At 35.4% G+C, this 25,017-nt stretch overlaps 1 long non-coding RNA gene and 1 other non-coding gene across 9 annotated transcripts; one reads left to right on the forward strand and one right to left on the reverse strand.

The window, feature by feature from the left end:
- Window positions 1-7,137: 7,137 nt before the first annotated feature.
- Window positions 7,138-16,257, forward strand: LOC114412318. Of its 8 annotated transcripts, XR_003666672.1 has the most exons (7): window positions 7,138-7,425; window positions 8,978-9,509; window positions 9,643-9,733; window positions 9,848-9,973; window positions 10,937-11,025; window positions 12,292-12,330; window positions 16,203-16,218. It is a non-coding gene; the product is annotated as an uncharacterized LOC114412318 (long non-coding RNA). The 8 variants fall into 8 exon arrangements; XR_003666668.1 differs by having other exon boundaries at window positions 10,937-12,330; window positions 16,203-16,257; XR_003666669.1 differs by lacking the exon at window positions 16,203-16,218 and having other exon boundaries at window positions 12,215-12,924.
- Window positions 16,258-21,082: 4,825 nt separating this feature from the next.
- On the reverse strand, window positions 21,083-21,189 carry LOC114413930. Its single transcript, XR_003667069.1, has one exon. It is a non-coding gene; the product is annotated as a small nucleolar RNA R71 (small nucleolar RNA).
- Window positions 21,190-25,017: the final 3,828 nt, after the last annotated feature.

Raw genomic sequence — 25,017 nt, forward strand, 5'->3', positions numbered from 1 at the left:
AAAATACATCGTTTCCAAAAATTCCGGATAGAAATTTCCAGGATGTTACAGTTTATATATTTATATATCAACATTATACTAAATATAATGTTCATCTATTTATACATGAATATTGTGTAAATATCAATTAAATTTTTTATATAAATAATATTTACATAGTACATTATTATTTAAAACAAATTATTATGAAATGTTTTATATCTAACTATGCATTTTAAAAAATATTTTTATTTATAATTGTTTATAAAATATTTTGAAGTAACTAAACTCAAAATACATTAATTTAATTAATATTCATAGCAATATATAAATAAATAGATTTTTTCATTGTATACTATTAGTTATTTTTATTTATTAAATACGCTAATAGTTAACTTTAATAATATTATTAAAAATTATATATATATATATATATATATATATATATATATATATATATATATATATATATATATATATTATAATACATAATACAGTTAATGAAGTAAATATGTTTATTTGCAGAGAATGAAGACATTTGAGTTTATGTTATGTCTTTAGTTTTGATGATGATATGTTACATAATTTGTAAAAACCACTACTAGAAAAATCACATTTTACGACCGCCAACTACGGTTATGGTAAAATCATCTTTAAAAAAAATATGGTGGCATTTTTGTAATTTAGTGGCATCATTAATGACGTTTATTTTGACATCGTCTTCGTTTTCTTGTGTAAAAATTAAAAGCTTTACTTTTCCAAAGTCTCACGTATGGCCAAGCTTTGCTCCCTGCCCTTTACACCTCACTGTCACGCCTAAGGCTTGTTGCTCCACCCTGTCGCTCAATCGTGGTTTATTCCTAGTGTCGTCGTGCTGTGCTACCACTGTTGTCAAGTTATGTCACCGTCAATGACCAAGGTGTGAACCAAAACTGTTGGTTTCACCTCTGCCACGCCGCGACGCTGAAGGTATGAACTCAAGTTTCTCGCGAACTAAAATGCATTTGTTTTAGCACTCTATAGTCTATATTTTATTATTTTTGACATATTAGATTTGGGGGTTTGCCATTTGCATGTTAAAGGGGTCTCATGAGATATTTTTGGTTAAAGAGAAAGAAATCCTTAATGTTTGGTGGTATTAATGTCTTAAGGCGAGGGAGAGAAAGAAGGATTAATGTTAGGGACAAGTGAAAAGGAAAATAAAAAAAAACTGAAATTTTGACTATTTTGCATGAATTTGAAACTTAAATGACCTACTCAGCCATGAAATTTTTGGTAAAGATAAAAGAATAAAATGTTTAAGCGATACAAGAAATGACTGTGGGCCTTATTTGCTAACTTTGCTTGCATTAGCCATTTTGGCTTGGCTTCTTGTATTTTTACATGCTTCTTCAACAATAGCTTCCCTTGCTACTCTATGTATGTCAATACTTCATTATCATCATCATAGAGAACTTCATGTTAAATGTGTTCGTGATGGTCCTAAGCTAAGCTACTACTAAGAGTCCAACATGTGTCCCATGCATGGCCTACAGAAGTACACTTGGACTTATTTAATTTAATGTTGGTCATAATTTTTTTTTCTTCTAGGAATTGGCTTAAGAATGATGGTTCATTCTTAGCTGTATGTTATTATTGCATGCCCAGTTTTAGAAGTTAAACTTCATGCTTTCTTAACTTTGTAGAAGTTCGTAAAGTGTAAATGTATTTCAACCCATTGAGAACATTCTCCTTGTTTGTCGAAACTGGTTTTAAATGGAAAATTAAACCCAATGTAGTAAGAGTATAGTGGCCTTTAACATAATTTTCTTATTGGGTTTGACCTCAAAGTTTAGATGGTAATGAAAGTACTCCTCTGGAAAGATGTGTTTCCAAGTTTTCTAAGGATAACATTCCTCGTTGTCAAAGAAATGTGTTTCAATTGTTTGATGCATTGCAAATTGAGTGTTCTGTGCTGCCTTTATATATAAACAAAATCTATAGCAAATTAAAAGTAGTCACATGGAATGGAAGTAGTCATTTGTCAATTTTGGATATAAGTTTAAACTCTTGTAGCTAGGTCTCACTCTCTTGAGGTTGGGGAATTCTCAAAAGTGACAGTAATATCAGAGCAGATTATTTATTGGCTTGAGAGTGTAAGCACGAAACTAATAGATATATACCTCCTATCATAGATTGACCTATCCAATGACATGAACAAATTAATATTAATTAATGTGGCATGCATGAAATATTGTAACTACATTTTGACTATATTATATGAACATTTAGCCATAGTATATGACAGGATATAGTTTTGTCAAGTAAAATTTGTTACAAGTGGTCATATATACTCGTAAAACTTATCTATAAGTGGAATTCAATTGTTCTATTACACAATTTAATATCAATAGGAGTAGGGCGCTGTTTGTCTGCTACACAAAAAAGATAATTAAGCAGAATATATAATTAGAGGAAGTCGATCATGTGTGGATTGCTTTGGTAGCTGAATTTTATTTCTCATTTTTCGGTCGTTTCATATCTAAGAATCAATATTTCTTTTTCGTCTTATTTGTGAAATTAGTGATCATCTGCATCGATCAACTTCTTTTTGAAAGCAATCCACGTTTTCAAATCATATTAGAGGTAAAAATGAGTTGAATCAAATTATACTCAATTAAATTTCATGCTTGACTTGTAAGAAACGAAAGTATTCAACTAATTAACCTAATTTAAACCCAAAAGACAAAAAACCAAGGTGGATTAAATTAATTCACAATTCTAATAAAATTAAATTTTTTAGAACTTGGGATGTTCAAGTCGGGCTTTGGATCTTAAAATTTTGAAATTGATGAACTTGATAACCTAAACAAGTTGGCCATTTTTGTTTAACTCACATTTTTAAACGTGTAACTATGAAATGAGGAGTTGCAAATTGCTCTTGTGTTATTGGATTGACTCTCTTGGTCACAGAAACTATGTTTTATAGATTTCCAAATTAGCAGTTTTCCAAGTTTTACTGTTATGTTTGTCCAAAGCATTGTTTTTAGTTATGTTATTCACTTCTAAACTTTTTCAGTGGCTTTCAAGTTATCAAAGACAAAAGTTGATGACAACATGCGTGCACTTCATAGTATATTGATAGGGAATAAAGCAAAGGTGATACACTAATTTAGTTCCTCGGATGGTTTTGCATTTTTTTAACACATTTCGTCTTTGTTTTTCCTATGTTTTATTGTTTTAATTAAGGGTTGATGAACACCTGTGAAACCTAGATACGAGATACGATACGGATACGATACGACACAGATACAACAAATTTTTAAAATTAAAGATACGATACGTCTTGGATACGTTAATAAAATATATAAAAAGTTATATATAGTTTCAGATTTTTTTTTCTAGAACAGTTAGATTTTTCATTGGAATAGCTTCAAAATCATATTAAAAAAAAATCTAGATATGTCTAGCCTTAGATCCCTTACCTTGTCTATCCTAACACAGTAACCCCTACCCCATCCTACACCCCTAAGATCCCTTACCTTGTCCTAGGATATCTTTCTATCCTAGCAAGAATCTAGATATGTCTTTTCTGCTGTTTATTTAAAACAATTTCGCATAACACTTGTGTTAATATTTAATTGTGATTTAATTTTAAAAATTATAAAAATAATATTCGAAGATACAACATAGAAACAACTTGAAAAAGGACAAAAACAAGTTCCAAGAACCCATTGTTTGTTGTACCCAATAACTATTTCTATTTTCCCATAATTATAATAATGCATTAATGCCCCTATCCCTTGACTTACAATTAACAAAAACACAAACCACAAAAGAACAAACCCCATCCATCATTTTCATTTCAAAACTTGTCTTCCACCCTTTTTTTTCCATCACTACTACTCACAGATCCACCATTCCTTTCCACCTCCCTCACTCCCCTTCAAATCAGTTCACATTTTCCTTTCACACATTACTTTTACTTCTTCCACCTTTCTCTCTCTAATTTCATTCAACAAAACCATTTTTTTTCTCTCACTCACTCACTTCACACAATGAAGCACCCAAGGGGCTGACTTCGCCTGCCGTGACACCGTGGGCGCCCTCGCCGCGCAGTATTTGAAGGGAGACGGCAGAGGGGGTGGCGGGGGAGGTGTAGGGACGGTGGTGGGATTGTTCGTGAAGCTGCTGTTCAAGGCAATGGGGGAGCAGAACAAGGGGGTGCAGGCGGGGGCGGTGGTGTGCATGGCCAAGATGGTGGAGTGTGGCGGTGGGGGCGGAGGAGGGGAGGCGGTGCCGGTGGCAGCGTTTCAGAAGCTGTGTCTGAGGATCTGCAAGCTGCTCAACAGTCCCGTATCCGAGCCATATTGGAGTTGTATTGAAGCCGTGTCTAGCCTTAGGAAGCCGTATCTAAGCCATATTCCAACCGTATCTTGTATTTTAAAAAATAAAAAATAAAAAATAAAAATTGGATACTCCTAGGATACGTATCTGGCTGTATCCGTGGAGTATCGGTGTCAGATACGGGTGCGACACCGATACTTTTCCTTTTTTCACGTATCCGGGCTTCATAGATGAACACCCTAACTCTGGCTATTGTTGTAAATGCTAGTGACATAATTTCCTGTGTAGGTACATCATCTAAAGAGAAATATCGATCAAATTTTTTTCTGGATATGTGTGGAGTGAGAATGAGGTACAATTGCATTATATACTGTAATACTCCTTGTCCTTTATTCCTTAATATGAAAATAAATGTAAATGGATTTTGTGTTGACATTTTGACAAATTTATTTATTTATTTTGGTTAAATGTGTATGTTGTCTTAAAAAATGAATGTTATTCACCAATCTTTCAAAAAATACATTGTATCTGTAGGTTAGGGTGGGTTCAAGAGCACCTTAGATCTTTCCTTTCAATCTTAGGTAAAGTTAGCAGTTGTCTAACTAACTCCGAATTGTCATGTCCTCCTTTAATAGACATTTATTACCCACTAATCCCCAGGTCTATGTGTCTATTTTTTCCCTTACATAGACATTTTTATCATTGAATGCCTATTAATAAAACCAAAACCAATCTTATTAAAGAAGAATGACCTCTAACTTGTATCAATGTAACACAACTAGATATGACAAATGTGTAATAGAACTAGATTTACTCTCTACACTCCAACTATGCAAAAGACTTGGGCTCCCAAATTCAACTCTAAAACCAAATATTAAGCTCTTTTCTTTCTTTCCTATTGTTTATACCCCATTGTTCCACTCTCCCAAACAAACTACCAGTAAGTCCTTCGATTAACTAACAATAGTCCATACAGTCTAAAGCAATAATATTACATATATAATTAGTGCTGAAATTATAATAATATGAGTATGTAGTATAATGATATACTATAAGAAAAATTATCTTTTGTCATTTTGAAAAAAAAATATAATGGACTAAAGCACAAAAGAGAGACATATTTCTATATTTTAACATGAAAGATATTAATTATGAAATGAAGGTTAAATTAAACTCAACAACCAATATTAATTATGCAAAAAACAACACATCTCTAGCTACTTAACACAGTACACATCAACTAATTAATTATAATTAACTAATTAAGTACATATTTATATGTCAACATCATGGATTTAAACATAGAAATTTTGTCTAAATTACTAGAGGACTAGATGTGTATACATCAAGCATCATAGGATGTGTAGTTGTTAACAACTTCGACCCCTTCAACAATTGCATGCTTTCCAAGTTCTCCTGGCAAAACCAGCCTCGTTGCTCCTTGAATCTCCCTTGAAGACAATGTCATTTGTCCAGTGTGTAGTTGTTCAGGTTAGAAGCCTCAAAAGCCAACTTGTCAAACATGTCATACATCAAGTTGTTTAGAACAATCATGCACTTGGAAGAATTCCCCTTTCAATATGCACTTGCTTCAACACCCTATACACATACCTCTGGTACCCATGAACACTTCTCGTACCCTAGTTTCTCCCTGTATTTTTCTCCTTCCCAAGACAATCATTTTTTGCTCTTGTCCTTATTCTTATGTTTTGAATGCACTCTTTAATAATTAGCTGAAATTTATTAAAAATAAAAAAATTGTGGCCCTTACTTAATATTGAATGAGCTTCATTCATGATTTTATAGTTTAAAATAAAAATTAACCAATGGTAAAGAGTGTATTAGAAAAAAGTGTCTTACTAGCTCTTTTCAGTACAAAGTATTGGCAATTTAATTATCTAAACACAATCAATTTAATCAAAGAAAGGCATATAGGAACTAAGAAGGAATAAAGAGAGAATTGACAAAACCAATAAGCAAATGGATGAAGATCAAAAATCAATAACTTCTATGAATTAGTTTCGCCATAATAAGCATCAAGGAATCCATATAGACTATATCCCTTGCCAAACCGTGTGCACTACAAGAAAAATGACATAAGCCTATAGAGGCTTTTACCTACACACATGAATTAGTGTAGGTAAAAGTCAAAAAATACTTATACCTACAGTTGTTTGTCATAGGTAAAATTTAAAAATTTGTACTTACTATTATTTGGTGTAGGTAAAACTGAAAATAACTTCTACTTACAAATGCTTAATGTTGGTAAAATTTCAAAAAACTTATACCTACAATTACTTGGTGTTGGTAAAATCCTATAAAACTTGTACTTATAGTCCATTGGTGTCACTACAAGAAAAATAACCTAAGCTTACGGACGCCTTTTTTCCTACCGACATCATGAATTAGTGTAGGTAAATCTCAAAAATACTTTAACCTACAACTGACTAATGTAGGTAAAACTCAAACACTTGTACCAACCATTATTTGGTGTAGATAAATTCAATAAAACTAAAAAAAGACTTCTACCTACAACTATGTTGTGTAGGTAAAACTTCAAAAAACTTGTGCCTACGATTGATTAGTGTAGGTAAAACTCAAAAGGATTATTACCTACAAAAGCACAGTATAGGCAAAAAAAACATCGCGAAGGACATTTAAATGATGTGATAATATTAGTATTTGTTTGATTAAAAAAATAGAAAGAGATAAGCTTTTGAAAAAAGAAGATAGAAATAAAATAGTGAGAAAATATATAGATTTCTAAATTATTTAATAAAAAATATTCAAAATATAAAATAAAAGTATTACACTACTGATGAAAGGAAAGAGTATGTCTCTCTCCTCAGATCTTTCTCTCACTCTCCAACAATCGAAATCCAAAACCCTACCAACACCACACTCAATCGAAATTCTTCATTCTCTTCTCATCGATGGGGCAGAAGTCTCTGATCTACACGTTCGTGTCGCGGGGAACAGTGATTCTCGCGGAGTACACCGAATTCAGCGGAAACTTCAACTCCAACGCCTTCCAGTGCCTTCAGAAGCTCCCTGCCACCAACAACAAGTTCACCTACAATTGCGCACACACCTTCAATTACCTCGTCGACAATGGCTACAGTATGTTCCTCGTACTTTCTTTTGCTGTGTTGTGTTTCAATTTTTTGTGATGGTGTTTTGTTAATGCTAGTTAATTGTTGTACTGAATGTGTGCTTATGGATTGTTAGGGTTTTGTTAGTTGGCCAAACTGATTTATGCTATTTCGTATGCATAAGACTTGTGGATAGGCCAAGAAACATGAGAATGGTATTGATATGTGCTACTTTGAAAATATGTTTTACACTCAGTTGGGGGAATGCTATGGTTAATCTGCTTAGGTGTGAATATTTTAGTTAATAGTACGCAACAGAGAATGCGTTGTGGTGGCTTTAATCGCTATAGATATTAAAATGTGTCGGGGAGTGTTTTGGCTTTGCAGATGCCGCGCCTGAATTTGTGAATATTTGTGGCTTTTGTGACTGTGAATTGTGAATCAACGGCAAAAGCCTGTTTTCCTCCTCCAATGTTTTGTGTTGTGTTTTTAGAGGATTGTTTTGTGATTTCCCTATTTTTTTTCATCAGTAGTGTAATGGGTTCGAAACCTAGTTCGATACTCTTTCCTTTTATTTCCAAAGAAGTGGTATAGTTCATAGATTATTAAATTAAATACAGTTTTTTTTTCTGCTTTTGCTTTTCACAATTTGTAATTGTCCGTTTCGCTATATGTTGATGATTCTATCATACAGTATTTGATTTTGATTGCATTTGGACATGCTGTCTATTTGTCTTGTTAACTGTTATAAGCAAGGTTATCATACAGCAATTCAAATCGTGAATTGTCAAGCTTGTTTTTAAAATCATAAATTGTATCAAATCCTTAAATTCATAGGAGGTACATGTGATAATTTTAAACTAGAAAAAGACCAAAGTTGGTAAATTGTAACTGAGTATGTGAACCCTATATTTTAGAAGATGGAAAGTAGAGCAATGGAATAGCCAAATACAATGTATAGAATGAGTGAGTGACCATGCGAAACTTCGTCTTTAGAAGAATGAAAATAGAACATCTGAAAAATCGGATATGGTGTGTTTAGCAGTGCCCCTTTAGCCCCTTTTTTAATCATTCAAGCTTTTCAAACTTTTCAATTTCTTTGATAAGCATGGTAAAAACAATGTAAAAAGAAAATTGAATTGTGCAATTCATATCAATGATATAAATAGTTGGGTAGTCAAATCACATCCGAATTGTGTTATTTGAATTATGAATAGTAAGATTCTAATAATAATTATGGTTCAAAACACAATCTTGAATTGGACATCTTATAAGAGCAGTAATTTTATGGCATACTGTGCTCCTCAAAATTTGTCTCGGTGTCTCCCTAAGATTGTTCCCAAATTGACTAAGGTATAATATGAAGCAAACATTATTTTTCACTTCTAAATTCCTTTTAAGCTATAGATTGCATTACCTTAACCCATCTCAGTATTAGAAGGTTTTGACTGATACACATCCTAAAGTCCAATCAGCTGGGCAAATGGCCCTTCAACACGTTATTCTTTACTTAGGAACTATTCTATCCATTTGATTCATGTTTTTGTGATTAATATTTTTAATTTTCATGTTTTTTCCAGGTTGGGAGTGTGATAAAGAGTCCAGAAATATCTGGTCTTGTCCCTACTCTACTTAAGGAACTTTGTCATCCTAATGAGCATACAAAATATTCCTTTAATATTCTTCTTCAAGTAAGGTTAATGACAATTAACTTGTTGATTTTGTTTAGTTTTATACTTAGTTACTCTTTGTTTTTGCACATACACCTTCATAATGAGGGGTCCCGTATCACTGACACATGGATTCAATGAAGTCTCTTGCTTTCTCTTCTCAACCAATATAATATAATCTGCTTCTAGAAATTAATACTGCACTTTAAACAATTTTGTCAATGCATAAAACAATTGAGATCCCATCCTGGATACCAAACAGGTCATAATATTACTAGGCTAGAAGAGTATGGAAAAATCCTATTTCCTTTTATCTATTGCTTTTCTTTTCAGGCTTTTAATAATGTTTTCAGTTGTGGTATCACTTGCTAAACAATGGGCATTTGAAGAACCTTATGTGGAGACAATAACTAGTGAAAATGTTTTGACATGGCCACATGTGGTGAGTCTGCTAGTGTTTATAGTTGCTTTTTACTTTTTTACTCATTAAGGTAAGATGCTAAATAACATGTTTTCTTTCTCTCGAATTCAACTCAACACAACACAATTAGTTGCTAATCTTGCTCTGATTCCAGGTTGGGAAGTCACTATTGATAAAGTCTTTGGTTAAGCATTACACGAAGCATAATTTGCCCGATGTGAGAGGTCTAATTACCATCATATCAGGTCTGTGATTGTTTTTTCTATACCCATGCTTTTATTTGTTTATCAATGCATGTGTGTATTTCAGAATTTCTTTGGACTTGGTTAACGATGATTGTTGTGTATCACATATGTTAGGGAAGCAAAGGCAGGTGCAGTTTGCAGTTTGTGGAATGTCCAAATGATATCAATGGCATGATAGATGCCGCGAAGTTTGACGATTTAACACTTCTTCTTATCGATGGAAGTTATGGTTTCGAAATGGTGAGTTAGTTTTGAATGATGACATGTTTGCGAATGTGTTTGTTCTCATGTCGAGGTGCTACTGTGTGATTTTCTTGAAGTTTGGTTCAGCATTAGTTTTTATATAATAAGGATGCTATTTTTTGAGATTTTACTTCACTTGCAGGAAACCTTTGAGTTCCTTAACATATTGCAAGTTCATGGGTTCCTGAGGGTCATGGTCAAAAGGCAAATGTGTCATTAGGAGCTCTAGGTGATGAACATGGCACAATTTAATGAGTAGTAATGCTAAGAATGTTGAACAGAATGACAAAATAGAAGCTTTGGATAAATATCAGCCTGGGACTGGTTCTGATGAAGATGAAGATGCACCAAATAGTACTGCTAAGAATGGAGTCCACTTGCAAGAACATATTGATTTTCATGATGGAAGATGGAGGAGAAGAGCAATATTTGAAAATGATTGTGTAGTCAATAAAATTAATGTTTGTTTATTTGGGTAGAAATGGAGTGAAAAAGAAATAGGAAGAAGGTTTTAGAATTTGAGTTAGGAGTAATTGGCGTAAAATTTTTTAGTTTGATAAAAAAGATTTGAGTTTGAATGTTAAATACTGAAAATTAAGTTATAGCACATACCTAATTAAGAACCTTTTTTTTATCCGAGTAGCTGAAATCTTCAATATAATTGGATTGTCCTTTTATAGGCATTATTGGGTGGATATTGGGTAGATATATCCCTTGCAGAGCACAATTAATTGTAATGGAATACTTATAAGTGATTGAGAGGAAAGAGAGAGATTTCATACTTGAGACTCATATTTATATATATATGTAAGTTTGGGTAGAAAAGTAAGCTAAACAATTAATAAAGTTTGATGCGTAAGTAGAGCAGACAACTTTGAAAATTGGGGCAAATATACTTTTCTACTTTCTATATTTCTTTTTTTGTATCTAACTCCGTCCTTGGCCATCTCCGTATTGCAGTTCCTAAGAGGTTCAGGCTTGCAAAGGACACAACATTTGGACAAAGGCACTTGAATAAGTGGAGTCAGTCATCAATTTCCTTATGGATGGTAAGGACATATTTATTAGGAAAAAAAATCTCTTAATTAGCCTTTAGCTAAATTCTGAATTTTGAGATTTTAGTTTGCAAGTGACACGTAAATTAATTTCAAAGTTCCTCATGCTTTTGTACTCTGCTCGAATCAGGTTAGCTTCTTCAACAATTCTCTGGATCTATTAAAGAAAGTTAAATAATAAAAGTTTCCTTTTAATTTGTTCACTGATATATTAAGCGAAAGCCTGGTTATTGATTGTGATGAATAGAGTAGAAGGAGGATAATATAAGTTCTTTTATGAATATTGTTTGAATTTGGAAGTTTTTCCCCCTTGAATTGAAGCACCATGTTACTCCCTAAATTTTTATGTCAAGAAAAAAATTGGCCAAATTAAACCTTGAGCATACTGAAATATAAACTTGATTTGGGGTTTTTATCAAAAAGTTCATGTTCTAAAAGATTCTAAAAGACATGTTAAGATAAGATTCTAAAAGAATGTTCTATAGAGAGATCTATTGTAGAAGATAATCCTAAAGTAACTTATAAAATATTTTAGAATGAGTAAGTAAGTTTGTATTTATAAGGAAAATTTTAAAGAATTATTTGTAGCCATTGGATTAAGTGATAGTTGGCAAAATTCTAACCATTTGTTTAGGAAAAATTATTACTATAAATAAGGATGATATATTAGAGTTTATATAAAGTCAAAATCAAGCCAAAAATCAAAAAGTGATCATTTGTAAAGTAATCTCTTCCTTCAAAACTTTCTAATCTCTTTCATTCCAACATAACGATATTTTGGACTGCCAATCAGTCCTCTTTCATATGATGAAATGAGAATATTCCAATTAAAGAAAATAGTATTAAAAAGAGATAAAGTAAACCTTCATATTGTAGGGACCTCTTAACTCTAAGTCACATGCAAACCCAATTAATAAGACCAAGCATGATACATAAGTATCACTTTTTAAACACTTAATCAAATACTCATAATTTTTTTATTATTATTATATCACATCATAATATCTATAATATATTTTATTCTCGTTTATCTATTACTATGTGTATAATGACTCATTGGATGTTGGATGCCCATCCATACTTTTCCAATAAGACCCTCCTCCGAAAGCACAAACATTCTTCTTCTTCTTCTTCTTCTGTTGGACAACAGAAATGGATAGTCAACCATCCGGTTCTGCTGCAGATGTTGTAGATGTTAATGAGTCTGGAAGTAGCAAGTTAGGTGGATCCGAGCCTGAGGGTGCTGTTCTTTGCTTGCAGGATCGATTAAAGTGGCTCGATCAGCAGGTCATCAGAAAGGTTGTATAATTTCCGTCTGCATGATAATTGAAGTATTCATGGGAAAAAATTTGTTTATACTTTTCTTCTTTCTATTATGATTTCGTTTTTAAATTCTTCCATTCTACTATCATTTCTATTAGCTATGTAGATGTCAAGATTAAATGGGCTTTGTAATCACATTCTTTTGCACTTTCAAGGCTTTCCACTCCTACAGGGACAAGTTTTAGTTACTCTTCTGATGCTAGTGACATTCGTCAAACAAATCCTTAATGGCCATGATGGAGATATGTGTAAGGTGTCTCTCTGGTGACCCAACTGAAAAGCCTTATGTGGAACATATTCTCTGGAATTTGCAGTTTGCAGCCCAAGTTCAGAATTCATGGAGAAGAGACTCAAGTGATCACTGTTACTCACATGCACCATCTTCCAGGGAGACATAATTAATATTTGTATGAAATTTCCAGCAACTAATAGGGCCATCAGTCATCTCCAAGTAGTCAAGACAGACCACCCTATGAGAGGATTGTTGGACCTTGTGGCCTCAATAATCTTAAGAGGGATATGCTTAGAATGCAGAAGAAGCAACAACAATCAATTTAATAATGTTCTATAAACATGCAAGGCAAAATTGATTGCAATAACATAAACAAGATAAGGGAAGAGAGAATGCAAACACAGTTTTATACTGGTTCGGCCACAACCCGTGCCTACGTCCAGTACTCAAGCAACCCACTTGAGATTTCCACTATCTTTGTAAAATCCATTACAAAGTCTGAACCACACAGGGACAACCCATCCCTTGTGTTCAGGAATCCTTTACAACAAGAGACTCACAGTCTCTTAACCAATCTCATTGAATAAGAAGAATGGAAGAAGAATTCTCTCTTCAAGAGAAGAATATTACAATAAAGATCATGTAGGAATCCTTATAGATTTTGCAAGTGTTTGGCCAAGGATTTCTTTTGAGAGAGCATTTGACAATGAAGTTCTTTTGGAATCTCTCTCATTGTCTTTTGAGAGGATAAGACATTTTTGCCAAGCAAAACTCTCTACCTAAAATTCGTGCCCAAGTCACCTATTTATAGGCCTTTGATGACCATTCACAAATCTAATGAAAAGATGTGACTGTTGGCAGATTTTCTAAAAACTTTCCACTGGTAATCGATTACAATGTTTGTGTAATCGATTACACAGTTATAATTTGAAGGGTTATGACTTTTGAATTTGAATTTCCAAAGTTTCGTTGCTGGTAATCGATTACAGACATATGGTAATCGATTACATGTTGAAAATTCAAATTCAAAACCTTTTTCAACAGCTATTTCTCAACCCTGTCTTCTGGTAATCGATTACACTTCCTGGTAATCGATTACCAGAGCCTTGCATGTCTTGAAAGCACATTGTTTTAAGGCAAGGCTTGGTCTTTAGTGAATCTTGAAACAAGGCTTTGTTTGTTGAAGCAATCTTGAATTATTCTTGAAGCAAATGCTTATCATTTGAAGCAGCCTTGTTAGATTCTTCTTTGACATCATCAAAATCATGTATACATACATTCACAAGGATGCTGGACAATAAGGTGGAGTTTGGTTCCCCAAATAAGCGGTCTGGCGGATTCTTTAACTCTGCTCTGGTAAGCAGGTTGCAACACTTTTTGTTGTGTGTGTGATTTTAGAGATATATGAAATTTGAGAATTAAACTAAATAGAACTAGCATTGTTACTGTGGGGGGAGCAGGCCGGTGTTCTGAAGCTTAATGTTCTTGTTGCAGTAATATAAAATTTTGAGACCTGAAAGAGAAATTATGGTTATATATAAATTTGTTCATGTATATTTCACCAGTACCTCTGGTACTGCTATGATTCATATTAATAATATATAATTTCTGCCTTCCAAAAAAAATATGGCTATATATAAATATGTAAAATTTTATTCATTTTTAAAGGTATAAATTATGTATGTTCTAGGCTCTCTCTAAGATCTAAACATTTACCTACAGTTGAAGATGATATGTACATATTAAAGACTTTTACCTACAGTTAGGAGATGTAAGTAGAAGTTAATGACTTTTACCTACACACTATACATAGTAGGTAAAACCTATAGTGACAAACAATTAGCCGTCATTATATTTCCCCTCAAAGTTGACGGGAGAAATGTCCGTAGGACAAAGTCTATCATACATTTACCTACAGATTTATTATTTATAGTGACAGTTTTTGTCTGTAGGTATAGGTCATTTTTCTTGTAGTGGTGGTTTGAAAAAAAAAAACTTCTATTTCTATTTTGACTTTTAATTACAAATCATATCAATATAATAATCTTCTTTTTCCCAATGAAGACTTGGTTTATGTTGTTTAGCTACAACAACTTTATTTTTTTTCCTTTTTTCTTTCTCACACCAACAACAAAACCAAACCAAAACTCTGTCTTCTGTTTCTATCTGTCTTTCTTCACTCGAGCATAACAAAACCGGTTTCTTTAAACTAAGCAGAAGGAATAAGTGTCACTAGCAAGTGATTCTGGGAGCACCCACTTCATTCCAGAATGATTTGTGTATGTATGTGTGTGTATGTATATACTTACGCCACAAGGTCTTTTGCCTTATTTTTTAAAAAAAAAAATAAGAAAAGAGAAAACTATGCCACCCCTACAAGTTAGACTATGTTTTTTCTTAAACCTTATGCTAAAACCATAATCTAATTTGAAAAAAAAAAAGAATGGAATCATTTGCCATCCAAATCACACATCGAAAACACTGTCCTTCAATCAATAAATCAAAAGCTTTGTTGATATCCTTGAACTCCACCACACGTGTGACAAAATTGTCCAAATTTAGTTCCTGTTCATGAATTACAGATGAAAGTTGCTAAAAAACAGCATGCCAAAAACTTGGTCTTATGGCATTATTATTTTACGTAATCATCACTATGTTAATAGAAGGGATCAAGAATATATAGACTAAAAAAATTTAAGAGATATTGCACAAAGTACCTAGTCCATGTAGCGTTTAAGGAGAACATATACGTCAAACTTGGGTTTGAGTCCTCCAAATAAGCCCCTCACAAGTCTCTTCCCACTATGGAGGACCTCATTACAACTAAGGCTTAATGTGGATCTTGGTTTGATGTCCACTCGTAAAACTATTGTTTTTCCTGAACCCTGTAGGGAAAGCATTAGTTTTAACAACATCCAGCAATTTTGCATCTGAATTTGACATTTTCATGAAGTTCTAGGAATTTAAAAATTAGTTAGCACAAAATAAAAGTATTACTAGTGCTACTTTAGTGGATTTTTAAGCTTTGTGATAGGTTGATCCTTGAAAATTATACTGCAATTATTCATTTAATCACATTATTTTGTCTGCCTATAAACCAATAGTGCAAGGCATGTTTGGGGGCACTTTGAGAGATACATAAATAGATAAAGGGAGAAGGATAAAGAGATAGAAGGAGAGAGACCTTTCTACAAGAAGCATATGCTTCTTCCATCAATGATGGCATGCCAGCACATTCAAAGCAATAATTTATTTGGACAATTAAAAATGCCTGCCCACCACCATGCTCCCAAAGACCATATACCTTTTTTAAGACTACAAAGGGTTAAAACATGTGGCTAATCCAGATTAATAAAGAGAGAGAGAGATGAAAACTTAAGCAGATATCCAAAGAAATCAAAGAAGCGTTTGCTGCCAAATTCTTTCATTGGATGATATTTGTCTTTATTCCTATTCTTATCTCACTCCTTTGTCATTGATGTGCCATCATTTTCTTCTATTTTCTAAACCCTTTTTGCACCATTTTAATTATTGATTGGTCTTAATTGTCAATTAATTAGGCAGTTTTATTATTTGGGCTCATTTAGCTAATTTGATGTTTTTAATCTAATTTTAGGAATTAATGAAACATTGGGCTTAATCCGGATTTTGGTTGTGGACTTGAAGAGGGCAAATAAAGCAGCGCTTACCTTAATTAATTTCTAATTAGGAAATTTCGCAATTTTATTTTATGTTGTTCAGTGTTTATTTCGTTTTGGGCCAGAGTATTGTAATAGGGCCCAGTGACTTTGAGTGACTCTTTTTAAATAGCTTCCTTGGGATTCGTGGAGGGCATTATGTTATGCTATTTTCATTATTCAGAGCTTTGGTTTTAGGTTTTCACGTTTTTCTGTTCCCTTGTTACAATTTTCGTTCTTAATGCAAATTTCCGTTTTCTGCTTCTAATTTCGAGTTCATTCGTGCTTCTTCTTCTACTTTCATTTACGTTTCTGTTCACTTACATTTCTGTTCATTTACGTTTCTGTTCATTTACGTTCCTGTTCATTTACGTTTCTGTTTCATGTTTCATTTGCGTTTTCTGTTTGAATCCATGGAAGGCTAGATTTTCTGGTGTTGTTTCCTTTTGAGGACGAAGCCCAACTCTCTTTGAGGTTTCGCTTGTAATGTGGTTTCCTGGCAGTTTTCCCTTCACCAGTTATCCCAATTTCGTGAATATTATCAGTGCACGCTTCGTGTTCGATTAATTGCCTCTGAGCCTAACTTGCGTTCATGCTTAATGGACGAAGGGCTAACTGGTGTATGTGGTGCCTAATCACGTATTGAAAACCCTAAGTTGATTTTCGCTTAGTAAATTGAAATAGGGTTGGATTAAGTGGTTGACTGTTAAGGACGAATTTTCCATAACCCAGGATAAGAGAATGGCTTCTGAATCAGAGGAAACAACCCGTTTTTAATATTAGTAGTTTCGTATTCCAGTTTACTTGTTCTGCTCTTTAATTACCAAACAACCAAACCCCCCCCCCCCCCATCGTTACTGTCACTGCAAGTATATTATGAACATTTGGTTTGTCACTGCTCGTTGGGAAACGACCTAGGATCACTTCCTAGTTACTGCATTTTCATGTTTATTTGATTCGGGTACGGCCTCGATCAGTCATTAGCTAACCTATTTTCCAAATATCCTCTATAAGCATTGCCTTCTGGTATGTCCATTATTGCATGGCAATCATGGGAACTGTTGATCTGAAAGCTTCCAACTTTTATGGCCTCATGTTCTAATACTTTGAACAGTTAAACATTTGTTTTAGTCCCTAAAAATATGTAAATGTTCATTTGTAGTCCCTCCTTAAAATGTTTTTTCATGACAAAAATTATGTACACACATATATAAATATCAGTACAAATAGTACTCCCTGCTTGAGACAATTTTGACTCAGTTTCTCTGAGAAAACAAAAAAAAAAAAGCGCCATGCACCCATGGCACTACTAAAAAAATCACTTTTATGGCGCATGATCTACGACGGTTCTTATAGAACCGATTTAAAAGATGGTGCGGTGGCATTTTTGTAATTATTGTAAAAAAATTGCATTTTTTGACGCCGATTCCAAGGCGGTTATTAAAAACCGCCTTAGAATGTTATATGCAATAAAGTTTACGATGGGTTTAGGTAAAGACCGTCGTAATTGGGGAAAAAAAACAGCGTGAGCGAGTGGTAATACGACCATGCGCCTCTCTCTGTCATACCCTTAATTATTTTAATCACTCTCCTAAAACCCTAAAGCCCGCGACAGAGCGGACGCGTCCTGCACCGCGAAGAGGAAGTCGAAGAGGTAGCCACTCCTCGCCTTCTTCCTCTTCCTCGTGTGGATCTCACTCGGCCTTTAGCGCATGTCCTACTCCTACGCACCCCCTCACTCCTCCCACACAACCATAGCATTACCTACTAAGGAAGACGTTGATCTTGTTGTCGCTACCGCCAAAGCTGCCCTCTCCCGCAACAAGGGCGTCGATTGGGCCTCCGCTTCCGGCTCCGTTTGGGCTCGCTACCTCCGCGCCATCGCTGCCAAGGTTCCTCTTTTTTCACTTTTATTCTATTTTCGTTCTTTTCTTTATTTTGATTACTCTCCCTCCCTCACAAATCATCGAGAAAAAGCCTGAACTAGCAAAACTCGAAGCTATTGACTGTGGAAAATCGGTCGATGAAGCCGCCTGGGACATTGTAATCTCTCACATCCCTAAATTGCAAGCAAAAAATCACCGATTAAAGTTGTATCATTGTGTGTTCGATTATTTGTTTCTGTAGGACGATGTTGCCGGTTGCTTTCAGTTCTACGCTGACCTTGCTGAAAAATCGAACGCACAGAAAAAGGCTCATGTGTCTGATGTGCCATCATTTTCTTCTATTTTCTAAACCCTTTTTGCACCATTTTAATTACTTATTGGTCTTAATTGTCAATTAATTAGGCAGTTTTATTATTTGGGCTCATTTAGCTAATTTGATGTTTTTAATCTAATTTCAGGAATTAATGAAACATTGGGCTTAATCCGGATTTTGGTTGTAGACTTGAAGAGGGAAAATAAAGCAGCACTTACCTTAGTTAATTTCTAATTAGGAAATTTCGCAATTTTATTTTATGTTGTTCAGTGTTTATTTTGTTTTGGGCCAGAGTATTGTAATAGGGCCCAGTGACTTTGAGCGACTCTTTTTAAATAGCAGCCTTGGGATTCGTGCAAGGCTATTCTGTTATGCTATTCATTATTCAGAGCTTTTGTTTTAGGGTTTGACGTTTTCTACTTTGATGCTACTGTTCACGTAATGCAATTTTACATTTTCTACTTCTAATTACAATTTCGTTCTTGTTTCTTCTTCTACTTTCATTTTCGTTTCTGTCCCATTTACGTTTCTGTTCATTTACATTTCTGTTCGTTTACGTTTCTGCTTCATGTTTCATTTACGTTTTCTGTTTGAATCTATGGAAGGCTAAATATTCTAGTGTTGTTTCCTTTTGAGGACGAAGCCTAGCTCTCTTTGAGGTTTCGTTTATAATGTGGTTTCCTGGCAGTTTTCCCTTCACCAGTTAACCCAAATTCGTGAACATTAATCAGTGCACGCTTCGTGTTCGATTAATTGCCTCTGAGCCTAACTTGTGTTCATGCTTAATGGATGAAGGGCTAACTAGTGTATGTGGTGCCTAATCACGTATTGACAACCCTAAGTTGATTTTCGCTTAGTAAATTGAAATAGGGTTGGATTAAGTGGTTAACTGTTAGGGACAAATTCTCCATGACCCAGGATAAGAGAATGGCTTCTGAATCAGAGGAAACAACCCGTTTTTAATATTAGTAGTTTCATATTCCAGTTTACTTATTTTGCTCTTTAATCACAAAACAAACAAACCCCCTAATCGTTACTGTTACTGCGCAAGTATATCATGAACATTTGGTTTGTCATTGCTCGTTGGGAAACGACCTAGGATCACTTCCTAGTTACTGCATTTTCATGTTTATTTGATTCGGGTATGGCCTCGATCAAATTTGGCGCCGTTGCCGGGGAGCAGTGTCCAAAGGTTCATAATAGCTAGCGTTGTGTGTTTAATTTTTTACGTGTTCTATGTTTAATTGTTAGTATTGTGTTAGTATGTGTGTTAGTGTTGTTTAGTGTCCTGGTATTTTGTTTAGTATGTGTTCTGTTTCAGTTTTTCTATTAAGCGTTTCCCCTGTTTCAGTTTTGGGTGTTTTGGTGTGAATAGTGTTTTGCGACGGACTTAACGACCATTTTTTTGCTTGCGGCAAACCAGAGTTGTAGTAGAAATCATGTAGCGACGGATTTTAGCGACCACCCATGCTGAATTATTTGTGATTTTTTGTTTTAGTAGCTAGGGTTGTTATTTTTGGCTGAATGTTTTTTGTGGTAACTTCTTTTAATCCATATTTTGTGGGAAAAATAGCTGGAGCCTTTAGTTTGGTCAGATTTGAAAGTTCCAAAAAAGTAGCAAATTTTGTGTTTGTCAAAACTTCAAACGGCCATAACTTTTGCTCCGGTTATCAGAATCGCAATTATTATATATGTATTTGGGGTAGAAAAAAGTTTCCTACGCCGTGGCAGCCCGCCGTAGGATGGCTGAGGTCTCCATCATCCAAAAAAAGTGATTCTGTCAAAAGTTTTTTATTTTTCAAGTTTTATTCACTAATTTTTCTTAACCTACCAATTTTAGCTTCTATAGTTAGACTTTGAATTTTTGTCTGAAATTTTTTGTGCTATCTTCTCATCTTTTTATAAGGTTGCTCACAAAATTTCAAGTCATTTGGATATCATTTGAGGGTAGCTGTAGTTCAAACCTACACCTTTATTTACATGACAAGGCAACTAGTTGTGTATGCTGAATGTAGTGTATGACTAGAGGCAATCCATCTGACTTACAACCCTTTGATCCTGAGATAGATAGGACATTTCATAGATTAGTTAGGCATCATTTTATACCTTTTGATCATTCTGAGCATTCCATTACTGGTGAATTTGTGCATTCTGTTATTGGTGATTTTGAACATCCTGATCTTGAACATTATAATTTTGAGCATTCTGATTCTGAACATTCTGATTTTGCACATTCTGAGAACATGGCACAACCTCCACCCCGTGAGAGGACTCTAAGGGAAATGGCTGCACCTGATTTCACCTACGAAAGCTTGTGCATCCAATACCCTGATGAGGATGTCCCATATGTTCTTAAAACTGGACTGATCCATTTGCTTCCAAAGTTTCATGGTCTTGCAGGTGAAGACCTGCACAAACATTTGAAGGAATTTCATATTGTCTGCTCCACCATGAAACCCCCAGATGTCCAAGAGGATCACATATTTCTGAAGGCTTTTCCTCATTCATTAGAGGGAGTGGCAAAGGACTGGCTGTATTACCTTGCTCCAAGGTCCATCACGAGCTGGGATGACCTTAAGAGAGTATTCTTAGAAAAATTTCCCCTACTTCCAGGACCACAGCCATCAGGAAAGATATCTCAGGTATTAGACAACTCAGTGGAGAGAGCCTGTATGAGTACTGGGAGCGATTTAAAAAACTATGTGCCAGTTGCCCCCACCATCAGATTTCGGAGTAGCTTCTTCTTCAATATTTTTATGAAGGACTCAGTAATATGGAGAGAAGTATGATAGATGCTGCCAGTGGTGGAGCCCTTGGAGACATGACTCTTGCTGAAGCCAGAAATTTAATTGAGAAGATGGCTTCCAACTCCCAGCAGTTTAGCGCCAGAAATGATGCTATAGTCATTAGAGGAGTGCATGAGGTAGCTACAAACTCAACTGTATCATCTGAAACTAAGAAGCTTGAAGGCAAACATGATGCATTGGTTAACTTGGTAACCCAGCTGGCCTTGAATAAGAAATTTGTACCTGTCACAAGGGTCTGTGGTTTGTGCTCCTCTGCTGACCACCATACAGACCTTTGCCCTTCTATGCAGCAACCTGGAGCAATTGAGCAGCCTGAAGCTTATGCTGCAAACATTTACAATAGACCTCCTCAACCTCAGCAGCAAAACCAACCTCAGCAGAACAATTATGACCTCTCCAGCAACAGATACAACCCTGGATGGAGGAATCACCCTAATCTCAGATGGTCTAGCCCTCAACAGCAACAACAGCAGCCTGCTCCTTCCTTCCAAAATGCTGCTGGCCCAAGCAGACCATACATTCCTCCACTAATCCAACAACAACAACAGCCCCAGAAACAACCAACAATTGAGACCCCTCCACAACCTTCCCTCGAAGAACTTGTGAGGCAAATGACTATGCATAACATGCAGTTTTAGCAAGAGACCAGAGCCTCCATTCAGAGCTTAACCAATCAGATGGGACAATTGGCTACCCAATTGAATCAACAACAGTCCCAAAATTCTGACAAGCTGCCTTCTCAAGCTGTCCAAAATCCCAAAAATGTCAGTGCCATTTCATTGAGGTCAAGAAAGCAGTGTCAAGGACCTCAACCCGTAGCACCTTCCTCATCTGCAAATGAACCTGCCAAACTTTACTCTACTCCAGAAAAAGGTGATGACAAAAATTTGCCTAACAATTTCTGTGCAGGTGAATCTTCCACTGGTAATTCTGATTTGCAGAAGCAGCACATCCCTCCTCTTCCATTCCCTCCAAGAGCAGTTTCCAACAAAAAAATGGAAGAGGCAGAGAAAGAGATCTTGGAAACGTTTAGAAAAGTAGAGGTAAACATACCTCTGTTGGATGCAATAAAGCAAATTCCAAGATATGCTAAATTCTTGAAGGAGCTGTGCACTAATAAGCGGAAGCTTAAAGGAAGTGAACGAATTAGCATGGGCAGAAATGTCTCTGCATTGATTGGTAAATCTGTTCCTCAAATTCCTGAAAAATGCAAAGATCCAGGTACATTCAGCATACCTTGTATTATAGGGAATAGTAAGTTTGACAATGCCATGCTAGATTTAGGAGCTTCTGTTAGTGTTATGCCTCTGTCTATTTTTAATTCTTTATCTCTAGGTCCCTTGCAGTCAACTGATGTGGTAATTCATTTAGCTAATAGAAGTGTTGCCTATCCTGTTGGTTTCATAGAAGATGTCTTAGTTAGAGTTGGTGAACTGATTTTCCCTGTTGATTTTTATATTTTGAATATGGAGGATGGATTTTCTCAAGGATCAGTTCCCATCATTCTAGGCAGACCCTTTATGAAAACTGCTAGAACTAAGATAGATGTATATGCAGGCACACTATCCATGGAGTTTGGTGATATAACTGTTCATTTTAATATTCTGGATGCTATGAAATACCCATCTGAAGATCTTTCTGTATTTCGTGCTGAAATAATTGACCATGTTGTTGATGAATACATGACTGATCTTTATTCTAATCTGCATGCCTCTCACTCTTCATGCATTGAGTCTGAAATTGTACTTGATCATATGTCTGAATTTGATGCTGAGAGTGAATCTGAGAGTGATATTGATTGCATGTCTAGTGGTGGTGTTTTACCTCTCGGGATTGATTTTATAGAGTCAGATAGGACTAACCATGTTTCAGGAAGTACACATACCTCTGACTTTCTTTATGAGCTAAAGGCTGAGAAACCATCTCCTTCTACCACTGTCCAGCCGACCACACCAGAATTGAAGCCTCTGCCATCAAATTTAAAATACGCTTACTTGGATGATAGCAAGAGTTTTCCAGTGATTATATCTGCCTCCCTTGCTGATGAGCAAGAAGAGAAGTTGTTGTCAGTCCTCAAGAAGCATAAGAAGGCTATAGGCTGGACCCTGGCGGACATTCCTGATATTAGCCCATCCACATGTATGCATCGAATAAATTTAGAGGATAAAGCTAAACCAGTAAGACAGCCACAGAGAACACTCAACCCGGTGATTCTTGATGTAGTGAAGAAGGAGATAACCAAGCTTTTGCAAGTTGGAATCATTTATCCTATCTCCGGCAGCCAATGGGTGAGTCCCGTCTAGGTAGTCCCGAAGAAGACCGGCCTCACAATGATAAAAAATGAGAAGGAGGAACTGATTCCTACTCGGGTGCAGAACCGTTGGAGAGTCTGCATTGACTATAGGAGGCTGAACCAGGTTACCAAAAAGGACCATTTTCCCCTGCCATTCATTGATCAGATGCTTGAACGCCTGGCAGGTAAATCTCACTACTGTTTCCTTGATGGTTTTTCTGGTTATATGCAAATTACTATTGCTCTTGAGGATCAGGAAAAGACCACATTCACCTGCCCCTTCGACACTTTTGCCTATAAGAGGATGCCTTTCGGCTTGTGCAATGCCCCTGGTACCTTCCAGCGGTGCATGATTAGTATTTTCAGTGATTTCTTAGAAAATTGCATAGAGGTGTTTATGGATGATTTCACTGTATATGGATCCTCTTTTGATGGTTGTTTGGATAGTTTGGAAAAAGTTTTGAATAGATCCATCGAAACTAATCTTGTTCTGAATTTTGAAAAATGTCATTTTATGGTTGAGCAAGGTATAGTTTTAGGCCACATTATTTCCAATAAGGGTATTGAAGTAGATCCTGCAAAAATTTATGTTATTTCACAATTGCCTTACCCCTCTTGTGTGCGAGAGGTGCGATCTTTTCTTGGTCATGCAGGATTCTGCAGGCGCTTTATAAGGGATTTTAGCAAAGTAGCCCTTCCACTGTCCAACTTGTTGCAAAAGGAGGTGGAGTTTGACTTTAATGACAAATGCAAAGAGGCTTTTGATTGCCTCAAAAGAGCGCTGACTACCACCCCCATCATCCAGGCACCCGATTGGACAGCCCCTTTTGAGCTCATGTGTGATGCATCAAATTATGCATTAGGGGCTGTCCTTGCTCAGAAAATTGATAAATTGCCCAGGGTGATATACTATGCTTCTAGGACTTTAGATGCTGCCCAAGCGAATTATACTACTACTGAGAAAGAGCTTCTAACCATAGTTTTTACTCTTGAAAAATTTCGATCTTATTTGCTTGGTACCCGCATTATTGTTTATACTGACCATGCAGCTCTAAAGTACTTGTTGAAGAAGGCTGATTCTCAGCCTAGGTTGATCCGATGGATGCTCTGGCTCCAAGAGTTTGACTTGGAGATCCGTGATAGGAGCAGAGCACAAAATGTAGTTGCTGATCATTTGAGTCGGATCGAACGTGTATCAGATGCGGATTCACCCATTCGGGATGATTTCCCGGATGATCATTTGTATATACTGTATAGTATTTCTGACTCTCTTTCTACTCCTTGGTTTGCTAACATTGTCAATTATTTAGTTGCTTCTGTTTTTCCTCCCTTAGCATCTAAGGCCCAAAAAGATAAAATTAAAAGTGATGCTAAGCATTTTATTTGGGATGACCCCTACTTGTGGAAATTATGCAGTGATCAGGTAATTAGACGATGCATTCCAGATCATGAGAC

Source organism: Glycine soja, chromosome 5 (genome assembly GCF_004193775.1).
Source record: "Glycine soja cultivar W05 chromosome 5, ASM419377v2, whole genome shotgun sequence".
Lineage (NCBI taxonomy): Eukaryota > Viridiplantae > Streptophyta > Magnoliopsida > Fabales > Fabaceae > Glycine > Glycine soja.